This window comes from Coptis chinensis, chromosome 3 (genome assembly GCF_015680905.1).
Source record: "Coptis chinensis isolate HL-2020 chromosome 3, ASM1568090v1, whole genome shotgun sequence".
In the NCBI taxonomy this organism is placed as follows: domain Eukaryota; kingdom Viridiplantae; phylum Streptophyta; class Magnoliopsida; order Ranunculales; family Ranunculaceae; genus Coptis; species Coptis chinensis.
The window spans coordinates 91,640,549-91,653,948 of record NC_141458.1 but is presented as its reverse complement, the minus strand read 5'-3'; the positions used below and the strand labels follow the sequence as shown (position 1 = coordinate 91,653,948).

Sequence of the window (13,400 nt, the reverse complement as noted above, 5' to 3'; positions counted from 1 at the left end):
TAAATCCACTTTTAGTGATGGAGTACATATGAGGTGGAGTTCATATAACGGACTCATGTGTGTGTGTGTGTGTGTGTGTGTGTGTGTGTATATATATATATATTACATATCAAATAATTGGTCTCTGTCTTATTTGGAATCAGGTGGCACACCTCCTAGACAGGTTACAAAGGATTGGGAACTAGGCATATAAGGTTGCTCTTTCTCCTTTTTTCTTTCAGTTTTATTTTGATATACTGACATATTCATTAACATTTATTGTTGTCTTACTATACTGACGTATGCATGAAATTTTAATTGTTTTGTAGTGTCGTTATTAAGCTTATTGTTGATAAACGAGTTGATCCTAGCCATTTCCCCCATCTAAGGAAAGCAAATGACCTTGGTATATTAAGGGATCTCAGCTTATTGATTGCACAACCTGTCTCTGGTTAGATTATCTCAATGAAGTTTTTATGTTTAAATGAAAAAATAATAATAAAGCAAATGGTAATAATAAAGAAAGAGATAAATCGTTGATTAAGCTACTCATGTAGGCCACTAAATTTTCCATTTTTCTCTTATTTTAAGTTGTTATGGGACTCAAGTCAAACTTTTAGGTTTGTCATTTGTTTTTTTTAGCCTTTTGGTGTACTTTAAAATTTGCAGATTGGTCAGGTAGTGGTCTCAAATCATTTACTTTCAAGTACAATATGTGATTTCTTCTAAGTTCTTGAAGTGTATGGTTTGGATCCTTGTTACCCTTAGTACATAACTTTTCAAAAAAATTTGATCATAATTGTTTAAATTGTACTGTCAGAAGTCGACAAAAGGCCAAACCATCACTGATGACACTTTGTTGTATTATTTTGAATAAATCAAGTGGCTTGTGGCTTGAGGCTTGAGGCTTGAGGCTTGGGCTTGGGCTTGGGCTCGTTGATCTCTTATCTTCTTTTTGGTAAACATTTTCCCTTAATTGTTTCCTGATAGGTTTGGAAATAGATTTGGATATGGATTGGGAAACAAAAACGTAGTGGACTAGTGGACTCCAATCTTTATCGGGAAACCGAAGCAATTCCCTACAAAATTGGATCTACTAGTGCTCTATATTTCTACACCGTTTTCCTCTCTCTATATAAACGCCTCTTCTAGCAACCTATATAGAATCTGCAAAACCTTATTTTCTAAACTACGTTTTTGGGTAGTCATAATATCAGTCTCATTGTTCGTCCTTTTCTTCTTTTATTTGTGTGCAGTAAACAGAGAAGAATAATAACTGGCTGTTGTATCCTGGAGGTTGACGTGGTATGTCTGTATAGAGAAGAACAGACGTGAACAACCTTAAAAAGAGTGTACCGATCCGTGCCTCAGCCTTCTTATATTCACTGTCTGTTCTTGTTGCAGAAATTATATTCCAATAGTTTTAAGGTTGTATCACAATGAATACGAAGAAGAAAGGTTAAGGTTTGTTTCCTAGTTTTCGTTTATGTGTTCAGCGATTACAAGTTTGTATGTGGAACCAAAGGTGACAACAAAAGTATTAATTGGTTTAATGCAAATCATAATTTGGAGTCCGGAAGGGATGCAACGAGAATCTGTTCGTGTGGAGTGCAACCATATTTGGTCAAGACGAAACACCCTGGGAAGGTGGCGTGTTCAAATTAAGATTGATTTTTGGAGATAATTATCCTGAAAAGCTGCCTCGTGTTCGATTTACTTCTGAAAATTTTCATCCCAATGTTTATCTTGATGACACACTTTGCATGGACATCATTCAAGATGTGTGGTCACCACGTCATTAAAGGTGTGTGACATCAGTTCAGTCACTTCTGACGGATCCAAATCCAACTAGTCCTGCAAACTCTGAGGTGGCTCAGAGGCTGCTCAAATGTACCAACAAGATAGCCATGCCTATAACAGGAGAGTGCGTCGATGTGCTCGTAGATCCACTGAATCATTCTAAGAAACCATCTCCATTGTCCTTGTTGGTGATCCTTCAAGTTGAAAAAAGCTTCTCTTGGTGTTGAATTGTGAAACTCTCTTATTTGTTTTTATGCAATCAACAAAATCTGGAGTTTGGAATTCGGAGATTGTCGAAAAAGAAGAAATAGTTTGAAATTCGGAATGGTAGGACAATTTTGACGAAAACGGCTATAACTTATTGCTCGATGATCGGATTCACAATCCACTTTTTGCGTTGCTAAGCTAACTTAGAGATGTTTCCAACAGTGTATGGCTTGAAGCCAAATTCGTCCAAAGCTAATTTATTTTTACAGTTCTTTATGGGCCAATTTTCAGCCGAATAGCGAAACGTGATAATCCGATTTTTCAATCGGATAGGTATCGTACTCTTTACCAAATACATATAATTCTTTGTTTTATATAGTGCGGTGATTTGAAACTTAGAATTACATGCTAGGGTTTTTAATTTAAGGAATTTTAAAACCTAAGACTATATGTTCTAGTTATTTATCTTGTCAATATGTTATAGCACTGGGTGTTGATTAATATGCATTGAAAGTTTTTTCATTGACTAGATATACTTGTTTGAGATTAATTTCTCTTTTGTACATATATGATCACCAAGTTTGGTGTCTTTGTTGGTAAGGGATATGCATATAAAGAGATATTGAAGTTTGCTGATCCCACATCAATTAGTAATGGAGCTACACTTCTATTGATATAGAACCCCACACCTTAGATGAGGTCCAACTGAAGATTGGGCTAAGTGATGGCTAAGGTTAGGGACAGTATCAGTCTTGGGTGAGAGATATGTGAGGGTACCATGCATGTATGGTCCCTAGGCTTGGCCCTGGTCATGCCTGACTAGTGAGACAAAGTCAATGGTTCAGTTAGACCAGTTTCGATCCAAGGTGGAGATTGTTAGGAGTATGGACTGAATTGGATGTTGTTGATCTTAATAATTGTATACATCTACTTACATGATTTCTTGTTTAGTTAATGTTTGGCATGGTAGATTATGTCATCTTAATATGAAATATGTTAAGAACATGAGCATACTTGATTTAATTCTTAATTTGAATGATGATGATTTTGCACATAGTGAATCTTGCATTAATGCCAAAATCACAAAGAAGCCTCCCAAGTCAGTTGAAAGAAGTACAAATCCGCTAGACTTGGTATACACTAATATTTGTGAGCTTGAAGGTGTTCTGACTAGAGGTGGTAAAAGATATTTTATTACCTTCTTTGATGATTGCTCGAAACTTACATATGTATATCTGCTGAAAAATAAAATTGGTGTTTTTTATGCTTTTAAAGCTTGTGTACTTGAGGTTCAAAATCAGCATGATAGAAACATTAAAGTAATTCAAAGTGATTGAGGTAATGAATAAGGTTATGCTGATTTTAATGTTTTTCTTGCAATCACATAGTATTAGTCATGAGACGACAGCTCCTTATTCACTTGAAATGAATGGAGTAGCTTAACGTAAGAATAGAATACTTAAGGGATTAATTGTTGTTATGTTGCTTAGTTCTGGAGCACCCTAAATTTTGTAGGTGAAGTTGTTTTGATTATATGCTATATATGTGCTGGATACAATTGTTAATTCTAAGACAAAGGTTACAACTTATGAGCTATGGAAGAATAGGAAACCTAATTTGAGTTACTCCAGAACATGGGGATGTCTGGCTTTTGTAAGGAAGCATGATCCTAAAATCTCAAAGCTTGAGAGTAAGGCTTTTATGTGTGTCCTTTTAGGTAATGATATGGACAACAATGCCTACGTTTTTCTACATATGAAGAGTAATGTTTTTGTTGATCATTTTATGCTGAGTTTTTTTAAGATAGATTTCCATATTTATCTAGAAATAGTGGGGGTGCTAGTAGGGGTATTATCCTCCAAGGCCCCTAATATTGATGTTTCTAACACTGACATATCTAGATTGCATGATAGAATTATGGACACATAATATGAACCTAGAATAAATAAAAGAGCTTAGGGTCACTAAGGTCTTGGGACCCGACTTTGTCACTATACTTTGGTAGGAGATCCCTCCTCCATTGAAGAAGCTCTCACATCTTTTGATTTTGAGTTTTAGAGATCATTCAAGTGAGATTGATTCTCTCATGGAAAACAAAACTTGAAAACTTATTGATTTGCCTATTGGTTGTAAAACTATAGGAATCAAATGGGTTTTAAGAACAAAGTTTAAAACTGGTGGTTCAATGGACAAGTTTAAAGAAAGGCTTGTTATCAAGGGTTTTAGACAGAGAGAGAACTTTGGTTTCTTTGACGCATATTCACATGTTATTAGGATAACATCTGTTAGAGTTTTATTTTCTGTTGCTGCTATTCATAATCTTGCTATTCATTAAATGGATGTTAAGATAACCTTTCTAAATGGAGATTTAGAAGAGGAGATTTACATGGATCAGCCAACAGGTTTTGTGGAACCAGGTAGTGGTAAAAGGGTATGCAGATTACTTAAGTCACTTTATGGGTTGAAACAGGCACCTAAACAGTGGCATAAGAAATTTGATAACTTTATCATTACCAGTGGGTTCAAGATAAATGAAAGTGACAAGTGCATTTATTATAAGTATTTTGATGGAATATATGTGTTATCATATGTGTATATGTTGATGATCTACTAATCTTTGGTTCTAATATAATTTACATGTTGTGGAAGATACCAAGAACATGTTGTCTTCTAACTTTGATATGAAGGACTTAGATGAGGCTGATGTAATGTTGGGAATCAAAATTACAAGATCATCTGATGGCATATGGTTGGATCAGTCACACTACATTGAAAAAAAATGTTGAAGAAGTATAACTACTTCAATTGCGTGACATTTAGTACTCTTTTTGATCCCCGTGTTAAATTATTTGCGAATAATGGTGAACTTGTGAATTAAAAGGAATATACAAGTATCATTGGTAGTTTGAGATATGCTACAAATTGTATAAGACTTGACATTACCTATGCAGGAGGTGTTATTTGCAGGTACACTAGTAGGCAATAGATTCAGATTGGAACATCCGTTCAGAAGACTCTAAGATCACCAGTGGCTATGTGTTTAGCATTGGTAGAGGTGTTGTATCTTGGAAGTCCAAGAAAGAGACCATTATAGCATAGTATGTTATAGAGTCTGAGATTATTGCTTTGGCTAGTACGAGTGAATAAGCTAGTTGAGTACAAGGCATTCTTACTCATATACTAGTCTAAGATAGATGGTATTAGTTACAATAATACTTTGTTGATAGCATTACAACTATTACTGGGAGAGCCCATATTATTTTGAATTTGTGAGATCTGAAGATAACCTTGCAGATTCACAAACCAAAGCTCTGGCCAGAGATACAATGTGGATTACTCTACTACCATAGAACTGAAGTCAATTGAAAGATGAACATCTATGATGGTAACCCAACCTAGGGACTGGAGATCCCAAGAACTAGGTTCAAAAGGAAGAACAAGTCATAGAATGTTGGTGATGAGTCATGCATTGTTGTTTATTAATCATTCCATGCTTGATTAATAAAATGCATGATATCCTGAAGCGAATACATAGGTTGAGTTTTCTGGGAAAACTTTTAATGAAGTTCTATGGTCCTTATGGGCAAAGTGCATAGCTACAGGAGCACTCTTGATAGACTCACCTAGTGAATGTGAAAGTACATGCCGCTTTCTATTAGAATGTAGGCTGATTCTCTAGATCATACACGAACAAGGACGAAAGTGCAGGGCCTTTAATGTGCAGGACATGAAAGGAGAACATTGTATATGTTATGTGTGATTCTAACTTATTGTATACTCAAGACCTAAGTTTAAGACTTAGTTACTTATGACTCTTATACTTTTAGTAATTTTCACTATGTAAAGGTTTAAGTCTTGGACACAGTGTAACTGATATTGATTGCCCTTAAATATATTTTATATTTTGTTTTTATCAAAAATAAGTGGGGGATTGTTGTGTTATTTTGAATAAAACAAGTGGCTCGTAGCTTGAGGCTTGAGGCTTGGGCTTGGGCTCGTTGATCCCTTATCTTCTTTTTGGTAAACCTTTTTCCTTAATTGTTTCCTGATAGGTTTGGAAATAGATTTGGATATGGATTGGGAAACAGAAATGTAGTGGACTAATGGACTCCAATCTTTATCGGGAAATGGAAGCAGTTCCCTACAAAATTGGATCTACTAGTGCTCCATGTTTCTACACCATTTTCCTCTCTCTATATAAACGCCTCTTCCAGCAGTTTATATAGAATCTGCAAAGCCTTATTTTCTAAACTACGTCCCCTTCTTCTTTGGTTTGTGTGCAGTAAACAGAGAAGAGTAATAACTAGATGTTGTATCCTGGAGGTTGACGTGGTCTATCTGCATAGAGAAGAACATATCAGAAACAACCTTAAAGAGAGCGTACCGATCCGTACCTCAGCCTTCTTATATTCACTGTTTGTTCTTGTTGCAGAAATTATATTCAAATACACTTCAACAGTGTGTTGTTTCATTCCGTATCTTATATCCATTGCCTTAAATATACTGAGATTTCATGAGTGTCAGTTAGGTGACTCAATTTGTTTTTCACATATGCTTTGTAAGTAACAAGGTGTTGGATGTTTGAAATTGCAATAACTTTTAGCTGTAGAAGCTTTTCTGGAATATTTATATAAAATGAATCCATATCTATCTTTGGCAACCACGGATATGATTTAACATTTGGTTATGTTTCATAATCGGTCATTTGAGTTGAATTAGTTTTTCATTTGCACTGGAACATTGAAGAAGTTAAAGAGAATTTTGCATAAAAGAGAAATTGTGAGTACAGATCAACGTGTTTTATAGGTGAGAGAATGTCATATTGGGACCAGGATAACTCACTTGCATTGATATTTTACTGGTAAGGAAGTTGTGTGAATCAGGTTAACTCAGATGGAAGTACAAGTATGCATATAAACAGGAGCAATAAAAGTTATGGATGAAATCTAAGGGACTAGGTTCCTGCCTATTGAGGATTGGGCCATCTTCATTTATCAAGCGATTTCTCATGTGACTATCGTTACCCATTTTGTTTGTTAGAGATTGAATATTTGGCTCATATCTTCCTTGGGAGCACACCAGCTCGAGGCCATAGGAAGATTTGAATTGACGCTCACATGAATTAATTAGTTTACATATCTGCCGCTTATACACTATTTGGCGTGCATTCTGAAATGAAAACTTCAGCGTGCACACCCTCTTGCCATTGGCAAAAATTAGTGTTTCATTATCTATTTGTATTGATTAAGAATTATAGTCGAAAAGGTTGGTAAAGATCAGTATTTTCCTTTTCAATTATCTGCGTTGTACTTCCTAATTCCTATAATTTAATTTGCAAGCATTTGACATTGTCCTAAACATGTACTACACAAGGTGTATGTGAGGCGTAGTTTGGGAATGTATGGTTCCAAGTTTCATTAGTTTCTTCCTTCAACATGTTAAAGGTTTTTGACAATTGTTCATCACAGTATAATTGTGATTTCCAATTTGTGTGCACGAGTTTCATGTAGGTTAGTATATAATTGTGCAAATAATACACAACATTTACAAACCAGTTTGCCATTTTATTTTTTTTCTCAATTGGATCCATCACGTTTCATGATTTATAACAGTGTACGAGTACATGTCAGCATGCGAGAAGTTGAATATTATATTTCTGTTTATCGCTAACATTTCTTTTTCCTTATAGTTTTTGCAAATTTTGTCAATTTTCATTGTGGATCTACTTAGTTTACATACATCAAAGTTTATGTTTTTTTCTCGGACAAAATATTAGAAGAATTAGTATAAATGCTTGATGACACCCAGAGGGCGTGCACCTGTTAATGCTTGATTCAGTGGTTAGCCTTGCTGGTTGGGAATAGAGAATAGTTCAGGTGGTTGACTGAGTTCGTGTATAAACGAATGGCCTACGTATCAAGTTCTCTGATAAACTTTAATAAAGTCAGAAGTAGTTCCTATTCTGTTTTTATAGATCAGTTGCTGATCCTTCCTCTTCCTTCTAGTTAGGTCATGTTCTTCATTAACAGTCATTAATAAGCAATGAATATGGAATCTTTAAAGGTGGAGTTGAAGTTAAGGGATTGCTGTAACGGCAGCCTCACTACACCATTTTGGCTAAAAAACGACATCAGTCTCGGGGCAAAAACCACGGTTAACGGCCCTTGTTATATCGTGAGTGTTTTGGGCCGTCATTGATGGACTCATTGGCCGTTGTATTCTGTTTGCTGCGAGTGGGCTTTCCCCGGGCTCATTCCCACCCTCATACCCAATGAAAAAGTACAACAAACAGAAAAATTTAGTTCTCAACGCCACCACTGTTTCTCTCCGCCTCAACTCCACACCAAAGGCCACCATTATATCTCAACTCCACACCCAGGCCAGATTTACGGCGTTTCTCAGGTACTCCCTCTATTTCCTCACCTCATCTTATTTATCTATTCAGGGAGTTCGAGGCTATTGATCGATTATTCGTGTTTTTGTGTAAAATTTTCCTTTTGTTTCATCAATTTGAGTTTACAAAGTTCAACTTTACTGAACTTTGAGTTAAATTCAATTTCACGCTGTTTTTTTGTCAACTAATAGAGGTATGAATTATGATATGACAAATTAGTAAGACAATCTCGTTTCTTCTTCGCTTTTATTATTGTAGCTGAGGATTTAAAGGTCGGATTCAATGTTTGTGATATTTTGGTTCTCAGAATTTTGGTTCAAGATTGGAATTCAAGAGACAAGTTCCAATATCTCCCATCTTCTTCAATGTTTGATTTGTTTTTTCCTGAATTTTTTCTGGTAAATTTAGTTTCGAAATTTCAATTTACTTGTTTGGTTAATTTATAGAAAAATTATAACCCTTTGTATTCTCTCAACTGTAGCCAACACTTTGTTTATCTGATATTGCAAATTTAAGCTCAAAATTAGATAGTTTAAATTTGAAAGTTTTGCTTGCTATTCGTATCTATGTAATAGAAGGTATTCAATGTTTTGCTTTCTTGTAATTGTGCATGTTTTTTGTATGGATATAGCAGTTTCCAATTTAAGCTATTAGCTATCATATCTTTTTCTGATTTTGGTTGAAATTTGAAAGTTCTAATCTGTATGTGATTAAAGTTATTGTTTCTTTTATATATTTGATTAAAAGTTATTCAATTAGTATATTCATTAGTAGTTAGAGAAGTTCTTTCATTTTTACGTTAAGGCTAGTAGCTTATATCCTTATGTTTTTTTGAGAATATTACTTGGAACTTGAGTTTTTTGTAGAATTTGTGAAGGTTCCATGTATTGAGCGGCATAAGTATTAGTGCAATTTCTCATATTGAATAACTATTATTATCTAACTATATATTCATTTGAACATAATCTGATGAGGACTCAGTAACTTTGCTTTGAAGAAAAAGGGAGTTTGACTGCACAGCTACCTGCTGAAACAATTTACAAATGAGCTGGTGTCTTCAAGACCACTCTTATGGTTGTAGCTCATATTGGGTTTGTACGTGGAGAAATGATTTGGATAGGTATATAGTTAAGTAGTTGAAATATATGTGTGAAAGATTTGGATGGGTTTTAAATGGTGGAATTGTGATTCAAATAGTGAAGGAAGGCGATAGTAACTGGCCAATAATTCCTTCTCATATTGGGAGGCAGGAGCTTGACATTGTGATATGGAATGAGCACATCTCATTTACTACTTCAAAGGTTGGGTCACTTGTTGATGTGCAGAGTAGCGAAGATCCATATGGGCTTTGCATTTTCTATTATCTCCTTCAGGTTGGTGAAACACATAACTAACAGTTTAATACTAGTTTTGGTTTTTTTGGCTTGACATGGCATTGTTGTTGTACAAGAACACAAGGTGTGAGTAAGGGCCGTGTACATCTGCGTAGAAGTCAGAAGGATTTTGGCCATGACATTATAGGAAATTAAGAAGCACTTTCTTATCTTTGCACATCTAACACCTTATGATTTGTATTTATCGATTCCTTACTCCTTGCTTCATCAAATTTGAATAATGTTAAGCTTTAGTATTCTAAAGACAGTTGTAGTTGCACACTTAGCTTGTACTATACAATGGAGCACTATTTCACTAATAATTAGTTTTTCATTTATGGTGTTTATCTCTAATCCTTTGTTTGCTATTATTTTCAGCTCATGTACACTTGTATAGATTCAGGACCTTGACAGGTAAACATAACCAGCTGATGGGTCCTAATTAATGTAAATCATTAGTTTTATACTATTTTTTTTATTGAAAAATTAACAAAAGTCAGCCAAAGAGAGAGATGGGCATCATTTTTTTTTCTTGTTAATTATGTAGATTCCCATGGAGATCAGATCACTTGTTGTTAGATTTGAACCTCTAAGATCAGATGGCTCCCTTCATTTGGTAATAATATGGTGGACATTTAAACCTCTGATTTTGTTCTTTCAATGTTTGTACATTCATTTATAAAAGTCTGAAAGCACTTTGTACACTCTTCTATTCAATCTTTTGGCAGATGTATGAAGAGTTGCAGTATTTCTCACCTTTTTTACCTACACATGAAGCACACTTTCTTTGTTATCATAGGCCAAGAAACTTAGCCAAGAACTTGGACTTAAAACTCGTCAAGTTAAGTTCTGGTTCCAAAATCGGCAAACTCGGATGAAGGTGGGTGTTCTTAGCTTTCATTTCTACTTTCTTTATTATGCACATTTTCCAAGCAACAATAGTATCCATGCGTACCAAAAATAAACTTATGGATGGATAAGAATTGAGAAAAAGCTAAGCTCATTACCTTGGCTCAACTATTTGGTTGATTCTCATTAATGACCAATTCTTGTGCCTCTTCCTGTTTAACGATTACTTAATGTGATAACACAATATAAGCTTTGCTGCTATTTTAAATTTCACAACACTTTATCTTGTTATGTTTGATGTTTATTTAGGCACAACAAGATAGAAGCTAGAATGTGATACTCAAAGCCGAAAATGGGAACCTAAAAAATGAGGATTTCAGGCTACAAGCCGCGTTGAGGAGCATATCCTGTCCTAACTGTGGAGGTTCGACAATTCTAGGACCAATGTCATTCAATGAACAACATCTTTGGTTTGAAAATGTCTGACTCAAAGAAGAGGTATTATTTATTCCTTTGCTCAATATTTCTGTTGATAAATATATTGCTAGCTAGGCGATTCAAGTGACAATGAATGGTAAGTACATTTTAGTCTTATTGCACCACACTTTGGCTTTGTTCTTGGCTCAAAATTGTTAATTACAGAAAGAATTTGGAAGGTGAAACGCTTTAGTATGGAAAGGTTTAGTTTAGTTACTCTTGCTGATGCATTCTTAGATGTTGTAAGTTCTCAATCTCAAAGAAATCTACATTTAAAATTGTATAATACGTGATACTTTCTGGATAGATTGTTAAGTTCGTAGTCTTTAGTGTTGAACAAATTTCACACTAAAAGTAATTTACCTTTTTTTTGTAATCTTTTTGTTTTATGTCATATTCTTTCTTGTTCGATTTTGTTGGATGAAAATGTCTACTATATATGAAGAGCAACATGATGTTATATCCAAAGTAGGATCCTAGTTAGTGACTCCAATAGTTGAAATTCAGTCTACCTATGTCTTGCATGGCCTATGATTAGACATGTACTTTTATTTTCAGAACAAATGGATGGATATTTTCCCTTCCATTATCTCATTAGCAAAGACTGTTCAGACTATAACATCTAGCATATCATGTCATCCAGGTGGTGGTGTGTTCATTGCTGATCCAAGGAAACCAGTAAGGGGGTAGGTGCTAGCTCATGCTGCCACAGTTAGGTTAATGCTTAGAAAGGGCAAGGGTGAACAACGTATTTGCAAGGTGTTCGACACTCCAAATCTGCCCGAGTCGAAGCTATATCCTCAGACCTGCATCATCATATGCTTACCATCATGATCAGACCAACAAGAACACCAAGTGAAACTATTAATTGAAATCATAGTACTCGGTGGCAGCCATGGTTGTGGTGATCTCTCTCCTTGTTATTTGAGTATTTGAAGGCTTATATTAAATGTTACTTTGCTGAAATTAGAGTTAGATAGTTTGTTATATATATCAGACGGGAGTTCTCTTGTTGGGTTCCCTCGAGTCCATCTCTATATATATCATGTGAGTTGCAAAATGTTTGTTGTAGAGTTCTTGCGTTTTGGAAGACTGCTTGGTGATTGTGAGGGTTATTGCAAAATGCATACTACAACATGGTGGACGAGATTCAAGACCTTGGTGACGTTGAAGAGGGTGGTATCATTCGGTGGTATCATTCGATGGTGAAAAGTTTATACTCATGTAATTTAAATTTATTTGTTGTATGAAAGACACTTGTATATACAAATGTTTTACTTGAGTTTGACTTTTGTGGAAATCGAAGTATTAAATGAATCCTTTGTGCTTTTGTTCAGTACTTGTGTTCCATTTTAATTTTATACATTTACAACGCACAGTTCATATTATGGTTAAAATGACTATCAGGTGGGTACGAGGTACTAAAATGAGCACCAAAAAACATATATGATTATTAATAAACAACGGCCATAGGATGTCGTTAATGTACATTTTAAGATGGGATGAACTTATAGAAAACAAGTGTCAATAGCCATTGTTTAAAAAACAAGTGTTAAAAGCCGTCGTTGTATTATTGGATAAACAAGTGCCCCGGGCCGTCGTTTTTCAAAAACCACAACTATTTTTATGACGGCCCTAACAACGGATTAAAGCACACGTTTTTGTCCTAAAACAACAAATAAGGGCGTCGTTTATTGACTGTTTTTTTGTAGTGTCTTTCTATATTTGGATGTTACATGACTCCCCATTTGACCGAGTGAATTGAATTAGGTCTTGGCTTCGACATGGCTGAGATCTTGCAGTTCGACCTGGAAAATGTGTTGAGCTGCTTATGGAGATTATATCGAACTGAACTAAAGATGATAGTGATGATGTGGTAAGCTAACTGCTTGGCTGAACATGTGAGCAATACTAATAAAACGTATATTAGTCCTCCATAGCACCTTTGCTAATTTAACTAATTAAAGACTTATTCCTTTGGTGCATTTGTTTTTCATTTTTCGTTGTTGCCAGTTGCCACTCATGTTGGTTCCTGTTTTGCCACAAAATCCATTTCCTGAACATAAGTAACTAGTGGATGCCTAGGATTCAGGCCCGTACTGAATGAGCCCATTGGTGAGCTAATAAAAGGCCCAGAAGCAATAGATGACTGAGATTGTGTTTTAGTTTGTCGAATGAATCATTGAATAGTTAAACAACAACCGAAGGAAATTGAGAACAAATTTGCGGACTGACTTGTCCACAAACAGCCACCTTTCTATTGGTCAAATTCATTTTCGAGTAGTTTAACAGTTTTTTAGGGCAATAAAACAGTTTTTTCG

At 35.1% G+C, this 13,400-nt stretch overlaps 1 long non-coding RNA gene across 1 annotated transcript; it reads left to right on the top strand.

Moving 5' to 3' along the window:
- The first annotated feature begins 10,501 nt into the window (after positions 1–10,501).
- LOC147511626 (uncharacterized) lies at positions 10,502–12,250 on the top strand. Its single transcript, XR_015217037.1, has 3 exons — positions 10,502–10,633; positions 10,912–11,100; positions 11,723–12,250. It is a non-coding gene; the product is annotated as an uncharacterized LOC147511626 (long non-coding RNA).
- The last annotated feature ends 1,150 nt before the right edge of the window (positions 12,251–13,400 follow it).